The sequence below is a fragment of the Panthera tigris genome, chromosome B3 (assembly GCF_018350195.1).
Source record: "Panthera tigris isolate Pti1 chromosome B3, P.tigris_Pti1_mat1.1, whole genome shotgun sequence".
In the NCBI taxonomy this organism is placed as follows: Eukaryota; Metazoa; Chordata; class Mammalia; order Carnivora; family Felidae; genus Panthera; species Panthera tigris.
Window position 1 is genome coordinate 126,581,080 of NC_056665.1, and position 20,138 is coordinate 126,601,217.

A 20,138-nucleotide genomic window follows, 5' to 3' on the forward strand; every position below is an offset into this window, starting at 1 on the left:
AATTGACATTAATTGACATTAACACTTGAATTAAACACTCTTCAAGAGGAAGAATCAGGAGCAAAAATGTGTCCAATAACATATCAAGATTTATCCAACACCTTTACTAATTCAGACAGTGTGGAATTGCTGCAAGCCTAGGCAAATATACTAAAGTAGTGGTATACATAGTATATGACCCAGAAATTGGGTTACCGTTTATCCCAGTTTTGTTGGGATGGCTCAGTTTACACCAGTTGTCTTGATGTCTCACTTACTTTAGTAATTTTAGTACTCTCAAAATTGTCAGTTTGAATCATAAATTACTATCACCGGATCTCCATATTTTGGAACTTTGAGGAAAGGGCAAACTAGTTAATGAATGTTACTAGCAAAAAAAATTCAACCTACAGAGAAATTTAAATTAGATGCCTGTTCACACCAAATTTCGAATTCAGTTGGTACAAATATTGTGAAAACAATTTAGCATTACATTTGGAGGATGGAAATGGAGTAAGTGGCCATGTACCCAAGCCATGGTCTTGAATCTCAGCGCAGAATAAGGGTATCTTTTTCTAATTGGTCTGCTGCAAGGGGCACTTTTTGCAAACCTGCTTTCCTGAAACGGCACTTTTTTATTTGAATTCTCACAAATTGCTCACATTGCTAAGGTGCTGGCCGTGGCCCTGGTTGGACTTCAGTGCTAGGTGATAGTTATCTGAGATAACTTTAATTTTTGATGATACAGTTCTCATTATTGACTCACTTTTTATTTATGAGTCTTTGGAGTCATAAATCATTTTCATGTGTGCTCTTATCTAACCATTATCTCCATCTTAATATTCTGGCTGTTCACTTAGGACAAAGTGCATGCTCTTAGGAGGGCGCTATGGCACAAAAAAATAAGATGGGAAAGGGAAATTCTGGATTCATAACTGCATCCAGAGGCTAGTTTTGAGAGTTTCAGAATGGTTTGATCTTTTGTTACTTTAAGTTCCAAGTCTATAAAACATGCATAATAATACCACCCCATAGGATGGGGTATGAGTTAAGTGAGGTATCTTCTTCCTGTAAAAGGTCCCGGTACTATGTCACATACATAACAGTACTAAATGAATGCTAGCTCTCACTTTTTGTGTTTATTTTTAATAAATTGAATTTATTCATCTCTTCACTTCCACCAGCAAATATAGTGTTGTTTTGTGATTTTGCCATCCATGATAGTAATAAGATTGTAATAAGTAATCTTACTACCTAATCTTATTACTACTTTTGAAGATTTGACAAAACCTGAGGTTTCTCTCCTTCATATTGGCAATTAGAAAATATCAAAGGTATTGGGTTAATAAAACATTCTTTATTTTTAAAATATTCAATTATAAATCTGAGTACATGGATAAGAACAGTATTTATGATGGGTTTGCAGCTGGGACTAATTTACTTCTTCAAAGATCCCCTGAGTTCTGAGCGATGGACTGAACCCTTGTAAACTATGCTAGCATTATATTGAACTTTTTCTCAGAGTAAAAATACATAGAGAAAACAAAAGTTCCAGAACACACGGAGTAAGTGAATTTGTTAACCCTAAAGACTGGACTTGAATTCAGTCAATCTTTCCGAAATTAAAGAAATACAGAAATTCTGATGTTAAACTGAAATAATTTGTAGGAACCTATTTGAAGTCTTTAAACAAGATGAAGTCCTTCAAAAGGAAACTCCAAAGTTGTCCCTGCAAATCGACCAAGTTTCCTAAGTGAAGAATGCAACAAAAATATATGCCTTCTAGGATGTGGTTTCTCTTTCGGTGAGCAAGGTTAAGGAGAAGCCAAGCAATTGGCAGGTTCAAAACCGGTAGCAAAGCAAGCACATGGGACCAAGCCAAGAGCCATATTCTGTGGAAAGCTGGCTTACTATAAGTTGATCTTCGAAACTAGCAGCCCATCGAGGTTTCCCCTCCTTGTCAGTATATTTTTTCTTATTTAGTAGACATCTTAGGAAGATGGTATAGTAACTGTAGTAAAAAGGATTTTAGAAATAGAAAATGAAATCGTCTATAGTGTTATCATCCAATAAGGTTATTTGTATTAATTCACATTTCTCTTATATCCTTTCAATGTGCAAAGATATTTTATGCAGTCATAATGTTACTGAAAATATGATTTTATGTGCTAAGAATTTAATATAATAGCCTTCATGTAGTTTCATAATAATGTTTGTTGCCACATGTTATTTTATTACATAGTATTGCATATGATTATATATATGATACAATAATCTGTAGCAATGAAAAAAATAATTCCCTCATTTTTAGATGTATAAACATAGCATTCTTTTTTTACTTGTTTAGGCACTGGCATAGTAAATATACAAAAAAAAATTTTTTTTTCTTCTATTACACTTTTCCTCTGAGGTTTATTAGTATAAATATCACCTTTTGGGCTTGTCATTTATTTTTTCCCAGAAAGTTATATGCCAAAATTAAAAACTACTGGAAATATCAGCCAACATCTGTCATTAATTGAGCCCACTCAGTGTTCTGGCCACTGTGCAAGGAGCTGGGGATATAACCAGCTCCTTAGATGAGTTTCTTGCTCTGATGATGTTTCCACTCTAGTGTTGGAGACACACCATAAACTATAGAATGTGCTTATCATCATTCTAGATAACCAAAAAAGCCTGTGAAGGCAGTTAGACCAGTGGAATAAAGTGTGTTTCAAAGAGGGCAAGACTAGGAAATTTAGTTGGGGAAGCTATGGAAGGCCTTCCTGAGTGAAATGTGAATAATGGGAAGGAGACAGAAGGTCCCAGAGAGAGAGAAGAGCAAGAACCAGGTCTTTCAACAGAAACAGATTTCCCTCGATCAAGGAATAGAAAGGCCGGTGGGAGTGACATTGGGTAAAATTCACTTTTTGTTCTATATCTTAACATAGAACATGGAGGGCATTGTCAGTCATGTAAAAGTCATTAACAGGACTGAAGCAGGGAAGGGACATGATCTTAATTTGCATTCTGTAAAGCTCACTCTGGCTATTGTGTGAATAGTGGGTATTTGCAGGTAAGAAAAAAACAAAACAAAACAGAACAGGGGCCCAAGCTTGGAGTCATCACAGAATTCATGTTAGAGAAAATGGTGACTTGAACTAGGATATGGAGAGATAAGAAGTGGATGGATCAGGGTTATACTTTGCAGATAAATTCAGACGGACTCCATGATAAACTAGAATTGATGCGTGAAAGAAAGAGACAATGCTAAAGTAATAGAAGTCAGCCCAGTTACTCCCAAGAACTCAAAGATATTTCACCAATCAGTAAGAAATTTTCCTTTTTAATTAAAAAAAAAAAAAGAAAGAAAGGGCAAAGAAAAACAATCCAAAGGAAACCAAAAACTTCAACATTTTGTAGAGAGTGTCTGTTAATATTCTTCATATTCCCCACTTATTTTAAAAATAATAATAAAAACACAAGGCATTTGTGTTTTTAAGAAACCTCTACTGCCTCCAGGCAAAGATAAAGAAAATTGTTCTACTGTATGGTGTAAAACAACATTGAAACCTGCCTAAGTCCTCTTCTGGTACTGTGAACACCTGATGAAAACCTATTGATTATAATTCAGCTGGCCCAAGGTGATGGAGCAGTGCCACTCAGTACCTCTTCTGTACTCTGTCCACAATTCAAAAAAATATTTGAAAAAAATATTACTCATTTAGAAAGGTAAGAATTTGGAACTTCTGTTAGGCTCCCTCTGGAAAAAATATACTTAACACTGTTTGGGTGTGTGTACATGCACATGTACATATAACATAAAGAAATATATGTATATATGTCATGTGAACTTGTTCAGCTGTAATTCCTATCTGCAGTTCATTGCATCATTTGGAGATAAATAGTTACAGAGGATGGAGCTGTGACTGCAAGGGAAATCCATTAAAATGAGCTTGTTTAGTTATGTTGAGTTTTCTTATCTAGTGGCCTTAGTCCCCTATAACTACTGCCCATTATGCCAGGTCCCAAGGAAGAAATCCAAGAAGCAAGATCCAGAAAATACATATATTCTTCATTAGGTTAGTGTGCTTTGTACAAAATTGAGTTTAATCTTCTGTTGAACTAAATTGATTATTTGGTATATGAAGGAGCCTCTTCTGTGGCTATCAGTAGATCTATCTACAATATGGAAAGCAGTCTTGATATTTCCCTCTTAAGCCCATACTCTGATCTTGGACCTTTAACTCTAGTTGCTTGTCCACACTGAAGAAATCAGTCCTACTTCTCCTGTACTGCTGTAACTGATACCATAATTAAAACAGGAACCGCTAGAGACATTCTGGGTGTCTCTTTTTTACTTTTAGAAGAAAAGAAATAATAGGAATTACTGCGGTTATATTATTCCATTAATATCAGTGTTAGAAAAAGCAATGAGCAAGCTAATGGGATCTTAGATTCAAACAAACAAACAAACAAACAAAACTCTTGATAAGGGTCAAGAGTTATTATCTTTATAATCCATCAGAAATCAATAATTGGAATTACCCACTTATAGATATGTTATCCTCAAAGTACTGACCTTTTATTTAGAAAGATCATCTCCTTATTCAAAAAATGTCATGCTGCTTCATTTCCCCAGACCGCCCCCCTTCCCTCAGAAGGCACAAAAATATGATGCTTCTGTTGATGTTCAAATCACTTATTCAGTTTTTATGGAATGCTTTGATGTTCCAAATAAATCCCATTATACTGTAGATCAAAGAGGACAATGCCTTTCACCAAAGAAGTACAGTATACCAATTAGCATTTCATCTGGGAGGAGGTATATATATATTTTTTCCTTCAATAAGTCCTATCAGTGCCTACAGCGTGCCCAGAATATGTGATAGGACTAAGTGGGCGTGTTTCCAGTGACAAGTGAATAGGCATAAGAAAGGCACAAATGTGCTGAGAACAAAAGGTGTTAAAGTTCTATCATTATCATAAAAATTCTTTGTATTTCTAATAATACTAATAACTATCATTAAACAGCTATTTTATTGCATAGTTTTTTCATCTTGAAAATATATCATAGACTAAGGAAAAATGTAAAAATGGTTAAGCAAATTATAGAGGGAACTATTCTACTTCTTCCATTAATGAGGCTAGAAGTCTTAATCTAAAAGACTAGATTCCAGTTTAGGAAAGGAACACAGCTGCTGTGGGTAACTTGAGGTTGTCTAAAGAGAATGGAGGAAGGATGCCTCTCGCAGTGCATGGCAGTTTTCCCTCTGTGGAAAGATTTTGACTGTGTTTGCATGTAGGGACCATCGGTACAACTACGAAGCTGAATTTTGCTCCCAAGCCCTTGGCGTTGACTTAAGCATCGCACTATTTTTGACTCAGTTCTAATGGAAGTTTCCTTCTTGTGATTTTATGATCTGTATCAATTTTCAAGTTAGGATTAGGAGTCTTACTTTGGTTCTACTGTTGTCTGGGGGGACATAATTCCCTTGGGATATGAGATGACTAAATTAAAATTTATCATTGTCCAGATTCTCCTCAAAACTACCATCTGATACTCAAAGGAGTATCACGTGGTACTTTTCCCCCAGGTCTTTTCTTGGATAAATTATATCCTTTAATTCTATTTGAAAACCCCTACTGCATTCATGTAAATTCTTTTGCTTTGTGATATGTTTCTGAAAAGGATTCTAAGATGATTTCTTTTTAAAGAGGCTGAGGACTTAGGTGACCTCCTCTTTCTGTGTGCGTCTTTTAGAGTTATGTATTGCTACAAAACCTAACAGTTGCTTAAAATAATAAATATTATTGTCTTACATTTTCTGGGCCAGAAATTCCAGGGTAGATTTGTTGGGTGATTCTGGTTCAGGTTCTGTTGTAATGTTGCCATCAAGTTGTCAGGCTGGCCTGCTGAGCATCTCAAAGCTTGACTGAGACTGGATTATTCAGTTCCAAAATGGCCCTCTCACATGTCTGTTGGTAGGGAGCTGAGTTCTTTGCCAGGTGGACCTCTCCTTAAGGCTGCTTGAGAACCCCTCAAGGCATGGCAGCTGAGTTCCCCCAGAGCTAACGAGCTAAGAGAGAGAACAGGAAAAGTCAGTGTCTTTTATGGTATAATCTCAGAAGCCTCATACAATTAACTCCACCATTTTCCATTCATTAGAAACAAGTTATTAAGCATAGTTTTGGTTCAAGGCGGAGGGAATCAGAATCCACCTTTAGAAGGGAAAAGTATCAGATAATTTCTGGGCCTATTTTAAAACAACTAAATGATAGAAAGAGCTGCCCCCCCCCCCCCAAAAAAAAACAAAAAACTGGCTCATGTAACATTCTCGTAGCCTGAAAGAGATCCTTCCCTCTCTGGCTTAGTATTCCAAATAGAACATTTACGCACCATCACAGAAAATTTAAATTCATGACTTGTAAATGTATGAAACTAATAGAAGCAGTGCACAAGATTCTGTACAGAAATAAGGTTGAGTACATAGCACCTTAGTGTGTACTATTTCAAGCACCAGTAAGATGTAGTTCAAAAGGCACTTATCTTACTGTCAGAGGCAGAAGTTTAAAAATGTGCAGGATCTTTCCTACTTGGGAGACCTGAGGCGAGTGACATAATCACTTTGCATATCAGTTGCTTCACTTACTTAAATGAATTCTCACAGTAACTCTGTGAGGTGTGTAATATTAACCCCATTTTATAGAAGACAAAAGTAAAGCTCAGCATCATTGCAACTAGCAAGGGGTAGAGTCAGTATTACAAGGCAAGTTTTGTCGAGTCGTACCAAAACTGCTTTGTTTTCTCCTGTACTTTCTGAGGAAGAGAGAACATTTTGTAAATTACTCGATGATGAAGCATGTATGAAACTGTGTAGGCGGCACGTGGATGGCTCAGTCAGTTAAGCATCCAACTCTTGATTTTGGCTCAGGTCACGATCTTACGGTTTGTGAGTTCAAGCCCTGCATCAAACTCTGTGCTGACAGTGTGGAGTCTGCTTGGGATTCTCTCTCTTTCTCTCCCTCTGCCCCTCCCACACACTCTCTCTCTCTCTCTCAAAATAAACAAATAAACGTAAAAAAAAAACTGTTTAGTATTTTTTTAAATTTTTTATTTAAAAAATGTTTTTAATGTTTATTTCTGAGAAAGAGAGAGAGAGCATGAGCATGGGAGGAACAGAGAGAGAGACACAGAATCCAAAGCATTCTACAGGCTCTGAGCTGTCAGCACAGAGACTGACGCCAGGCTCAAACTCCTGAACCGCGAGATCATGACCTGAGTCAAAGTTGGAGGCTTAACTGACTGAGCCACCCAGGTGCCACAGTATTTTATTTTTAATGAAATTAGCATCCATATAAAACACAAATTCTCATAAATACAAGTTATTCCTGTGAGAACCCATAAACCTCTGCTTCCATTAATTAACAGATTTTTAAATATTGGCAGTTACTAAAGGTGTTCTTTAACATAAAACTTTGAGTTAAGGTAAGCAACCAAAGAATACACTATACTACATTTATCCAACCCTGTGTCTCGCCTTGCTTTGTAATTTCTTATCCGAGGCTGAAGCGGTATGGAGGGTTGTGATTCACAGCTTAGTTCTGGTGACACACGCAGGTGAATGTCAGATCTGTGGTGTTCTTGGATAGTTCATATCTGCCTTCTTTCTTCAAAGCCTAGATTCATCCGGTATCTAGAGTGTGCTGTAGATAGATAAAATAGGTATAGAAAGTTTACCTTTATACACAGTTTCCCTCTAATTATTGACTGTACTGCTCTGGACCAGGTATTAAATATGATAGTTGAATAGCCTTAAATGAAACTATTAAAACCAAGACATATGCTTAAAGCTTAGATGGATGTTTGGGAATTCAGAATCCTTTGTTCTACTTGGAACATGGCAGATTTACCTGAAAGTTGAACTTATTTAATACTTAAGCTATTAACTTTTCTGAAACCCTTAGGCATCCAGATTGCATGTCTTAGTTATAGAATCCTTCCAATGTTATCATTGGAAGGGGCATTGGCCAAATAAAGCATAAAGATGGGTGTCATTCCTATGAATGCTGGTCTGTTTCCTCCAGGCTGCAGCTAGCTTATATTGGAGTTTAACAAGTTACAGAACTATTGAGTATTTAATATGACTGTAATTTATTACATGACAACATACTGAGGCTGAAAAAGTGATCAATTTCAAAGTTCTCCCTTAATATGTAAGAAGGAAGTTGTATACTGGGCAAGTATGAATCACAAGGTAATAAATGTCCTAGAAGATTTTAACAAATGTAAATTGCTATATAAATATTAAATAAATTACACAATATTTTTAGGCTCTGAAACATCAAATCAATTTGCAAAGGACTAAATGTCAAACTAAATAATGCATGTTTATACATATTTCTTCTAAGGGCCATTATTACAACTTTAGCAACACTGTTTGTTTTAAAATTTTTATATCCAGCACATATTCACGTTTTGGCATTTACCCCATATAGGGTAAATACCCCATATTTACCCCTGTTTTCTTTGTTTTAAGCACCAACCTTCATTTTTCCAGGGAATGATTTGAAGCTTGAAGCTTTTGTACCAACTTGTCACTTGCTCTGCTTGGATGAATTGCTGGAAGTTGAGAAATGGGAAGGACGTTATCAGAAGATAAGGGTCCTGGGGAAAATAGTGCCCCTCAACATTTGCGAGTGGAAGGCATTTGATTGAACTGAAGTTCAAAGGCGACAGCATTAGAGAATTAAAAATTCACATATTGGCAGTCTGTGTCCTGAGGGGGGAAATGTGGAAGGAAGAAGAGTGTCTGGTGAGAAAGGGATTTTAGGCTGATACAGTACAAGGATTATGCCTGTAGTAGTGGCATTTGTGTTATCATTATCACTGATATTTTGTGTACTTACATTACAGCAGGTCCTTTACGTAAAGTTTTTCATTTTTAAACCTCACTCCCAGTGAGATTTCTGTCCTCGTTTCTATAGATGAGGAATTTGTCACTCAGAGCAGTGACACTCAGATCACTGACTAAACGCATGTAACAGGTGCATACCAATGACTTTACGTAAATCCAGGGCAGTACTGTACTAAAGACAAGGCAGGTGGTGTACCACCCTCTCTCCTGGCTGCATCTGCCATGCTCACGGAGGCAGTTTGCCTTTCTAAATCATTTTCCGGGTCATCGACTCCCAGTGTCTTTCCCTAGTGCACCCCCTGGAGTATACAGGGTTACCACACTGTCAGAGTCACCGACAGACCTAGCACAGCCATTGGTCAGTCAGACACTCTGGGATTTCTTTCCCTTGCACTACTTTGAACAAACCAGCTGCTTATTCAATGCTGAGATGCAGTGTAGTGTTTGTTTCAACTATATCTAGTAAAACATCAAAATAGGACTAGGTCTTAGCTGGTGTTGAGAATGAACAGACCTCAGAGAGCAGGAGTTTCAGACTGAGAAAAGTCTTGAGAGAATGTCGTGTTATCAGGAATATGATTTTCAGTAGGCAAGAGGGAAGAATTCAGATGAGAAGGTAAAATGAGCATGATGAGGGAGAACTTCTGGAAATTTTCAAAATTTGATGAAGGGAAATCATCACGGATGTCCATGGGGATACACCAAAAGATTGGCTGGGATTAATATTAAGATTCCAGAACATTATTCCAGCGCCCAAGAGGATTAGCAAAACAAGACAGGTCTGAGCAGGAAACCAAGTCAAGGACTGCTTCATTATTAAAGCCTTACTCTGCAGAGGAAATTTCTTATAAGTAGAAATTATTTGAAGAGATCAATAAGAAATAATTAAAGAGGCCAGTTCTTAAAATCAGAGCAGAGAGTCAGAGAAATCGACTTGATGCCCAACTGTCCACATATGTCTTTAGTTGATTTGTTACAGAATTGAACAAGTGGACGTTCATCCACAGGTGGAGACTAGCAGGGGACTGAATGATTTAGCTTTAGTGTAATAGACAACAGAAAAAGGCAGTTATGCCACTAAACATCTTGATGATAAATGAACTCAATTTCTTATTTTGACATTAATAATCTGAAGATGCAAGCTTTTTGTCAGTAATGTATCTGAAATTTACTAACATTGTCTCAGTTTTTATTCCCAAAAGGTAAATGTTTGCATGTTTGAATTAGAAAAACCTATTTATAAATTTCACATTGTAAAATCCAAAATAAAATGATTATTTCTATTATTAATCTTTTAACATCAGGTTTTTGTATTTGGCCCTAAATCCAAATGATTTTTTTATTTTTTTAATTTTTTATTATTTTATTATTTTATATTATTTATTATTTTAAATTATTATTTTTATTATTTTATTATTTATTTATTATTTATTTATTATTTTATTATTTTGATATGAAATTTATTGTCAAATTGGTTTCCATACAACACCCAGTGCTCATCCCAACAGGTGCCCTCCTCAATGCCCATTATTCACTTTCCCTTCCTTCCCACCCCCCATCAACCCTCAGTTTATTCTCAGTTTTTAAGAGTCTCTTATGAAATAAGTCAGGCAGAGAAAGCCAGATACCAAATGATTTTTTTTAGAGTTATATCTTTGCCTGTTCTATTTCCTTTACTAAAAACAATGAACTTGAGTTAGTAAAGGTTTGCGTATGATAATGTGGATAAAATGACAATAGCTATCATTGGAGGATTCGAGGAGACTGATTGTGATGGGGAGTGCCTCATTTAAATTACCATATTTAAGTCCCACAACAGCCTATCTGGAAAGTTGGCTTTATCAATCCCTACAGACAGTCAGTAAATGTGTCCCTGTTGAAAGGTAAGAAAAAGGCATACTGAGACACAAACCTAGGCTGACTCAAAACCTATTTTTAACTGCTTACTGTATTATAAAATGAGATACATAGCCCACTAATATAAAGCTCCTTGTAGCCTTCTATTTCATTATGCAATAGAATAGGAAAACTCAAGATGTCCCTGGAGTAAGAGGGAGGAGAGCTTTGATCACTAGACTGCCTTGTCCTTCTATCTACTCACAAAGACAATATAAAATTTAGTTAAAACATTCCAGTTGTCTCAAAAAGACATAATCCATGGGTTTCAAATTGATCGTGGGTTTTTTTTTCACATTTTGAGTCAAAATATCATGTATTTTCAAGCTTTCAATGTTTTTGTTCTTTTTTACTTTTTAAAAACATACCAGAAATGTTGGAAGTTTGGAAAAAGTTGCTACAAGATAGCTACAAGGTACAATAAGGTACTTTATCTAAAAAGGGAAATCCTAGAACTTCAGCCTAAAAAGACTAACCTAACAGGAAGAATATGATAAGCCTACCTAAGTCATATTTCACATAATAATTGATTTTGCTCTTCGAAAAATATTTTATATGTTACACCGGTGAGCTGGGCTTGAACTATACTTGCTCTATTAAATGCTTAATTTAATAATAATAGACATCCTCCTATACCTTCTTCCACTGTCCACCACTCTACCTCCCATAGCCTTATGAAGGCAGTCTCTTTTCCACAGCAGATATTGTGTGACTGTTGGAACATAGCAACTATACAAGGAACCCTAGTGAAGGCTTATCCTGGGAGATCAGTTCTGTGGTACAGATTATTTTGGGATTCTCAGAGAGCCTCCTTACTTTGTCTTTTAAACCCCATTTTATGACTGCTCCTGGAATTAAAAAAGAAAACAAAAATGTTCACTTTCCCTTTATGTCATAATATACTTTAGAGATGAGAGACATTTTGGTTGACATCTACTCTCATTTTATTTAAAAAAATTAAGATGCTGGGAAATAACAAGACTTGTCAATTGAAGTTAGAATCCACATTTTCTGACTTCCAGGTGGCAATCAATTCTGTTTCCAAAGTCTTTCTTTCTGAACTTGATAATCTGAGCTCAAAATTATCTTATGAATTTTCACATTTGTATCCTATATATTAAATGGCACTAATTTTATGATGACTTTTTATCTTAAACAGAAGATATAACTACAACAAAATTTTTAGGATTTCTGGCCTATAAATAGATTAAATTGATTCTTTAGAATTAAATAGAAATGGGGAGAAGATGTTGGAAGAATGTCAAATAGCATTACATTTTTTTTCCAGTGCAGTGTAAATGTCAGATTTTGTGGAAATACGTAATATATATCATCCTTTATTTTTAAAATTTTTCCGAAGAAGAGAATATCAGTGGGGTTCTTTTGGGTTCTCTTTCCCACCCCACAAAAAAAGATTTACATCTACATATTAGTTTATTGTTAATAATCTTGCTTCTATAACAACTTACAACAAATATAGTGGTATGAAACAACAAAAAATATTCTTTTATAGCTCTGGAGGCCAGAAGTCTAAAATCAATCTTAAGTTCTAGTATTGGGTATTGGCAGTTCTAGTTCTGTCTGGAGAGTCCTGGGAGAATCCACTCCTTAGCCTTTCTAGCTGCCCACATTTCTTAGCTTTGCCCCCTCCCCCACATGACTCCTACGTTTTGATTCTTTTCCTTTCCTTGCATTGGATCTCCTACAACTACTCTGTCTCCCTGCCTCTCTCTTACAAGAGACCTTGCAGTTGCATTGAGACTACACATTGGTTCCATCAGGATAATCTCCCTATCTCAAGATCCTTAAATTATTGCCAAGCCCCTTTGCCACATAAGGCAACATATTCACGGGTCCTGGGGCTTAGGATGTGTTCGTTTTGCAGGGGGGTACAGAGGGGAAGGATTATTTAGCCTGTCATGATCTGCTATGAACTCGATACTTAAGCTGATTTTAGCTATGCTTCATGGATTTCACAAGTACTGATGCATAAAGCTTGTTCATTTTCCATGGGTAGCCCCTGTTGGCTCTTCTAACTACAACACTGCTGTGAATGAGTGACAGGATTTGTTGTGACAGGAATCCTTTGGTAAAAGGTCAACATTAATCCTGTAAGCCAATGTATTATCTCAATTCATTGTTAACAGTCAAAATATGCCCATGAACTGAGACATATGAGCCTATATGCATTTTCTCATTAGAAGTTGGTCATTTCAGTAACTTAACTCCTCTACATTTTCCAAATTCATACAAAAATGTATGCTAACTAAGTGAGGTAGCAGATCAGTAAATATCATGATAGTGATGATTAACCTTAATGAAAAACCTAGGGCAGGCATTCAATTCCATCACCAAAAACCTTTGAATGCCCTGATTTTATTTATGTGCCGATTTAATTCCTACAGAAGTATTAGTACAGTTTGTCTTTTACTGTTTTCTCTGTTCTTCGTTTACTGTATTCATATTTATACAGCTTAGCATATGAGAAGCATAGATGTTTGTACTAATTTTTTTGTAGTTGTTTAAAGCACAGATATTTTAACACAGAGAACATTTGTTGATTCCATTTAGAGCTTTTTTTTCTTAATAGGAAATAATATACTTAGAAGTATGTTCTGTGGGAATTTGTTACAGACTGCCTGTATGCAGAAAGCTGTATGAAAGCCACTGGGAGAAGAATGCCTTCAGAAATAAGTTGAAGCCTCGTCACACGCATCCTTTTCACCCAGAAGTAAGTGCCTCATGGCAACAAGGGTATAAAAATTCTGTAGGACCATGAATCATGAGTGAGAAGATAGGAGATAGAGGGGGAGAAGGTGAGAACCTGAGAGGCAGGGGAAGGTTGGGATTAGACACAGACTCGGTTCTGTACTGGCTCGTTGCAATAATGTAAAAAGTTCCAAAGTTCACATCTAAGCACATGCCAGTGGTAGAGATCTCTGTTTACCTGTGGATATTGTTGTAGAAGAACGGGAAGGTCAAGTTTCTTTAAACCCCCCAAAACCCAGAAAATTGGGTGGTAGACTGCCTTTTGCCTAGAAAAGAGTCATTCAGTTTGAATTATTTTTTAGGCACTAAAAACCAAAAGAGGAACAGAATACAGAATGAAAAAGCTGGTTTTATCAAAAAAAAAAGTCATAGTTTTACATCAAAGTAAGGAATATCAAAATACAGGTAATTAAAGTCATTACTGAAGCTACTATCCTTGAGGATAGTTTTCCTGCTAAAGAGTTTCACACAGTTCTTAAGTTCAGAGTCACTGGTCTGTGCAGTCAGAAGAGGAGCAGAGGGAACTCCGGGGATGGTGGGTGGTCCTGGAATCCTTATAGATCAGTAGACCTAAGTTCCAGGAGATCTCTTGTTTTGTTTTGTTTTGTTTTAACTTTATTTATTTATTTTGAGAGAAAGAGAGAGAAAGAAAGAGAGAGATAGAGGGCAGCATGAGTAGGGGAGGGGTAGAGAGAGAAGGAGAGAATTCCAAGCAGGCTTTGCCCTGTGAGCACAGAGCCCCATGCAAGACTCATTCTCAGGAACCACAAGACCATGACCTGAACTGAAAGCAAAAGACGTATGCTAAACCTACTGAGCCCCCCAGGGGCCCTGACATCTCTGTTTTAAGACAATATGGATTGTTGTAGCTCTGTTAAACAAGCAATGCCAGGCGCCAACCACTGCAACATTGTATATGGTGCAAGTTACCTGTGCCTCACTTAGTTCATTATCTTGCTGCTGCATTTAGACATGAACTGTGTGAAATGGGTAATGGCGGCAGTTCTTCACACAACTCAGGAGGAAAACTCCTGAAGAAACACTTTAGCAACAAAGAAAATATATTTTTTAAAGTCAGAGTTGATGGCCTAAATGTGAAATGACTAAACACTAAGGGAATTCCAGGAAATTTCTAATTTCCTGCAAGATTGTATTCAGCAATTCTAAAGATTAAGTGCAGTGAGAGCTACCTGTTAGGCCCTAGACCAAGTTGAATGTCGTGTTGTCCCTGCACTTGATAAGCTTATATTTTGGTTGGGAGAATAAAAGCTTTTAATAAAGGTGATTTGCTAATCGTGTAATTAACAATGGTTTAATTTTATAAGATTACAAACCTCTTTTTATAATTATTCCACATGAAAGAAATTGTCCAACCCTATGTCCCAATTTTTGTTAAAAAACAATTTCACCATTTAACCTTAAAATAGATATTACTTGTTGGGAAATAAAATCAGTACACCTAAGTGGCAGCTTCTTCATCTCCCAACAAAGTTTCTTTGGAATGTTTTGTATTCAAACCAATGTGATTGACTTTTGAGTACTCCCATGGTCCCTCTAGTACCTTTAACACCATAATTAGTATCTGCTAATGATACAGAGGGAGTTAAAAAAATTAAACCCAGATTATACAGTGGACTTTGGAAAAGAATGTGTAATGCTCCAAATTACAGATAATTGTCCAAAAAAATCTACACTTCATTCTGTCTATGTTGATTCAGCTTCAAAGCCTGGAAAGAGATCAAGTTTTGGCCCAGTCTAAATAAAGTTTTGCCAGACTCTTACCAGTATAGAAAGCCAAAGTTCCACATTTGTTTTTCTTGGGTCATGTGTAAATGTTTTCAAATTTTGTTATTATTCATTACTAATGAGCTAATTTTTCATTAGCCTAGCTCCCCTTTCTTAATCTAACACTCAGATATTATCCAGCTCAGTTTTGTTTTTCAATGTCAGTTATCAATACACCATATAATTAAATAGATCCTAGTTTATTGTTTTTAATAGGTTCACTTATGTATAGCCTTTTAACTTCTGGGTCCTTGACTACTTCTAGGGAATTTAGCAGAAAGTTTAAAGTTTGACCATTATAGTCATTTTCAAGTCTTGGCACAAAGAGACTATTTTGGAAATGGCTTGAGATTTTATTGAGATTTTGGCAGAAGGTGATTAATGAGATCCTATAACTTCAATATTTTTTCCTAAATTATAAGAACGTTTCTTCCCCATCAAGCTTTCTTAACTTAAATTCAACTTGATTAGAGACTTTTCATATTACTTGTTTGGCCTTTCTCTCTCTCTCTCTCTCTCTCTCTCTCTCTCTCTCTCTCTCTCTGGCAGGGATATAAGGAATATATTTTGATAAGTGTTGTTTTCTAAATTTGGTGACTAGTTATAGAGTTTGTAACCTATTGCCTTTAAAACAGTTTGTTGCTAAAGATTTTTGAAAACATGTATTTCTTGATGTGAGATTTTTCAATCACACCCAACTTTCTCTTGAATTGCTGTGATGCATTAGTGTTACAGAAGTAATTCAGTTTGCCAGGTGACATCATGAAAGTCATTCAGACTCCTAAAGAAATCAAAACACTCTATATTAAAAGTCTGATTTAAGTTTAAAATATTCAAAATCATTTCAAAAATCTATTCCCTCCTTTTAGGGTCTGGCATATAATAACATCCAATGAACAGTTGTTTCATGAATGAGTTGTTTCATGAATGGAAGAACCATTGAATACAAAAGCTAAAGATGTTTATATTAAATACCAATGAAATTCAGACAGTGAATGCACAAGGCATCTCCTCCTGTTTTATCTGCATATTCGCATGTCTCTCCTTAAAATGAACCTGTACCCATTTGATGGCACTTTCTCTCCATGCATGCAGAGTGGGAGGGTATTAAGTTTTCAAGACAGATTACTAGTATTATTAGCTCTACCATATTGAAACTATAGTCATAAGTGATTCAGTCACTGTCACTCCAAACTCCTGGCTTTGATTCCTTTGAACACTTGGTGGAGTGGGGTTATAGATGATCTACCCCTGGAGAAAGGATAGAGCAGTGAATGTACGCATAATATGCAATAGGCAGAGTTTCTTTCTGACTTTTCCAGGATGTCTGTCTATTCTTAAAAAGTTTCTAGGTACTAGAGACAGAGATAACAGAAGGGAAACAAGAAGTGCTACCCAAGAAAAGAGGATTCTAGGGGATTGACCTTTGCTAATGACTATTACCGGTTAAAGAGGACATTGGAATTTAAATATACAATATAACCAAGAAGACAAGGGAACAATTATGGCTGGTATCTCTGGGTCTAAAAATGCTGCTTCATGAAGGCCAAATAGGGTCCCAGGATTCATTCCTGGCATAGGAGATACCATGTTTTGTGGTCAGAATATTTCTCCTTTTTCTTCATTATTATCTTCATTATCATTGTCTTAGGAGCTAGAGTTGATTAAACTACTATAAAACGGTGCTGAGTTTAATTTACTATGTTTTTACATGTCATCCTCCAAATAACTCCTTATGGTATGTCATTATCCAGATATTACATACACACACACACACACACACACACACACACACATACACATATACAAATAAATATTATATATGCATATGTATATTTTAATTAGTTATGTAACATAGCCATAAAAACAATAGACCCTAGATCTATCCAAGTACAAATCCTGATCTTATCTCTACTAACACAAAAATTGGGAGTAACCCAGATCTTCAGTCAGAGCCTTTTATTAGATCAATAATTCCAAGCTATATTCCCTTGAAAACTTTGTTCCAAAATATTGTCTGTAATGAAAAAAAAAACAGACGTAAAATGATTATTCCATCCAATAAGCTTAGAAAGGCATGCATAAATATACTTCCTTTGGAGATTTAGAAAGTATATTTATATTAATGGTCAGGAGAAATTCTACAATAAACAAACTTATTTCATATTCTTCAACTCCTTTGCTCAGGTGATATGTGTGCCAAGTTCTGTAGTAAACAAACTTGTTTAATCTTCTTCAGTCCGTTATATAGCCTTTAAACCTTTAGTGCCAGATAATATCACAGAGAAATGTCTTGGGAAACACTTTAGGAACTTTACAGTAAAACCTAACACAGTTCCCAGACATGTAGCAATTTTCAAAACATATTTATTGACTCAATGAATGAATGGATGGGTGGATGGATGGATGGATGGATGAGTTCAGTTTTGGGTAATTATGAAAAGGAGCGAGCTTTCTATGAGAGAGCAAAAATTAAGCTATTCTCCATCTCTCTCTCCCTCTGGCTTACATTATTCTCCATGTTTTTGTGTTCTCTTTTTTTTGTAGCTCCCTGCAGATTTGGCATTCCTATAGGAATCTGTGTTGACTGCTTAACTGTCAAAGCCTCACTATATAGACCCTCGTTGGTACTTCTATAAAAATGGACTCTGCATGAGGATTTTAATTTGACACTCAGTAGAATAGGAAATGAAAAGTTTAAGAAGAGGTAAAGCCTAATAATAAACTTAAGATTGTTCCAGCAAAATAGATCAGATGAGTAGAGTATTCTCATTTCCCCTTGATGTGCCATATGGAAGGGAGAATCTCATCATCACCTCAGCGCATTGTCAGGGCACAGGAGCCTGGCTCTGGGCCAGTCCACCATAAACTTCTTACAAATGGTGTAATTAAATTCCTGAGTGAAATGTTGAACTGACTCCATCTCCTAAAGCAGTCAAAAACTAAAATTTACTTTCTCATCACACTTTCTAGTAAAGCTGATTTTAGGAAAACGTTCCATTGAGAATTATAAAGAGTGACTATTAAAGAGATGGACTTGAGTTAATTTATGTTAGAATTATTTTTTTTCCTGATAGAAATTTTTAATTCAAATGTTTATCCTGATAATATGGTAAATGTCATCCTTAAGAATTTATAAATTAAGGAGGTCATGTCTTTAAGACACCCAGCTGAAAGGCTGTTGTCATTCTGATTCATCAGGAAAGCAGCAAGAGAAAGGTTTTCATCTCTCTACCTTCAGTGAGGTGCTATTTAGAAACAAAACAAAACAAAACAAAAATAGAAACAGATAAAGGATGGTTCTGTGATCTATTTTAAGGAATGTAAGGGTTTTCCCTCAGGTTGTAAGCTGTTAAAACTTTGTTTTCAAAATTATACTTTCCTAGTCAACCTTTACATTGTAGTACAATTTTTATATTATGTTTAGATAAGATTTCATATCCATTTAATAATTTGATATAATAGCTTTACTAATTACAAAGATGAGAAAAGTAAATAGGTTAATTGCAATTTCTGAGTTTCCAAAAATAACTTCTTTCCTCTCCTCTCCTCTCCTCTCCTCTCCTCTCCTCTCCTCTCCTCTCCTCTCCTCTCCTCTCCTCTCCTCCCCTCCCCTCCCCTCCCCTCCCCTCCCCTCCCCTCCCCTCCCATCCCCTCTCATCCCCTCCTTTCCTCTCTCCTCTCCTCTCCTTTCAGAGAGAGAGCACATGCAAGCTGGGGAGAGGGCCAGAGGATGAGAAAGAGAAAAATCTTAAGCAGGTTTCATACTCAGCACAGATCCTGATGTAGAGCCCAGTCCCACAACGCTGGGATCATGATCTGAGCCAAAATCAAGAATCTGATGCTCAATGGACTGAGCCGCCCAGGCACCCCTCCAAAAATAACTTCTAAAAAAATTACCTCACGTCCTCACATCCAACTGAGGTCTATACCAAAAAAAATGTTTTCTTTTAATGTTTTGTAATAGCTACACATTGAAAGAGATTATATAAATCACCATTCTTTTGCACTAATTTTAAAAAATAATAAGGCAAAAATCTGCATGCTTATAATATAGCTTTGCCAGAAACTTCCAAGTGTCAAGTGCACCCAACCTTAATCTCATGCCTTTACTTCCATTGCACATTTTTGCATGTCTTAAATAACTTATTATTTAGTTTGTATATTTTTGTCCTTTACAGGTCAGAATGACACTTGCTACGTCATTCTAAGACTTTCTCTTTTATTTCAGTATTACATTTAAGCTACTTACCCATGTCACCATGTCAGCAGTAGTACTCCAATGCCAATCCACTGATTTTTCTCTAGTTTCTCATTATTGCAAATAATAGTAGCATACACAGTTTTGTAAGAGTGTATTCACGCACAAAAGTTTCTCTAGGGAATAAATCTGGAAGTAGAATTTCTGAAGCATAGGTTATAGATATCTTCAAATGTGCTAGATAATTCTAAATTCTCTTTTAAAATGTGTATAACAGTTTACACACACAGAATGTTTTCAGTTTTGTCTAGAACATTTACTTTTTGAATCCCTTCTGGAATGAATTATTTTATAGAGTTTAAGGTAAAAGTCCAATTTCATATGTTTCCTATAAGGTATTATGCCCAAATCATTTTATGGTAATTCTCTACTCTTCCCACTAATTTGAAAATTCTGTGCTATTATATATCATGTTAAGTTATATGAGTGTTTTTGTTTCTAGGCCTTTGTTTCTGTTTTGTTTGTTTGTTTTTTGTTTGTGCACAGATACTATTAATTAGTTGTTGAGGTATAATTTGCATACTACACAATTCATTCATTTAAAGTATAAA

General features: G+C 35.9%; 1 long non-coding RNA gene across 4 annotated transcripts in view; it reads left to right on the forward strand.

Annotated features, from left to right (window-relative positions):
* Positions 1-20,138, forward strand: part of LOC122239676 — a 279,979-nt gene that overhangs the window by 202,878 nt on the left and 56,963 nt on the right. For all 4 annotated transcript variants that reach the window (XR_006219021.1, XR_006219020.1, XR_006219022.1 and 1 more), the window contains one exon: positions 13,407-13,503. This is a non-coding gene — a long non-coding RNA (uncharacterized LOC122239676). The remainder of the gene's footprint in view (positions 1-13,406; positions 13,504-20,138) is intronic.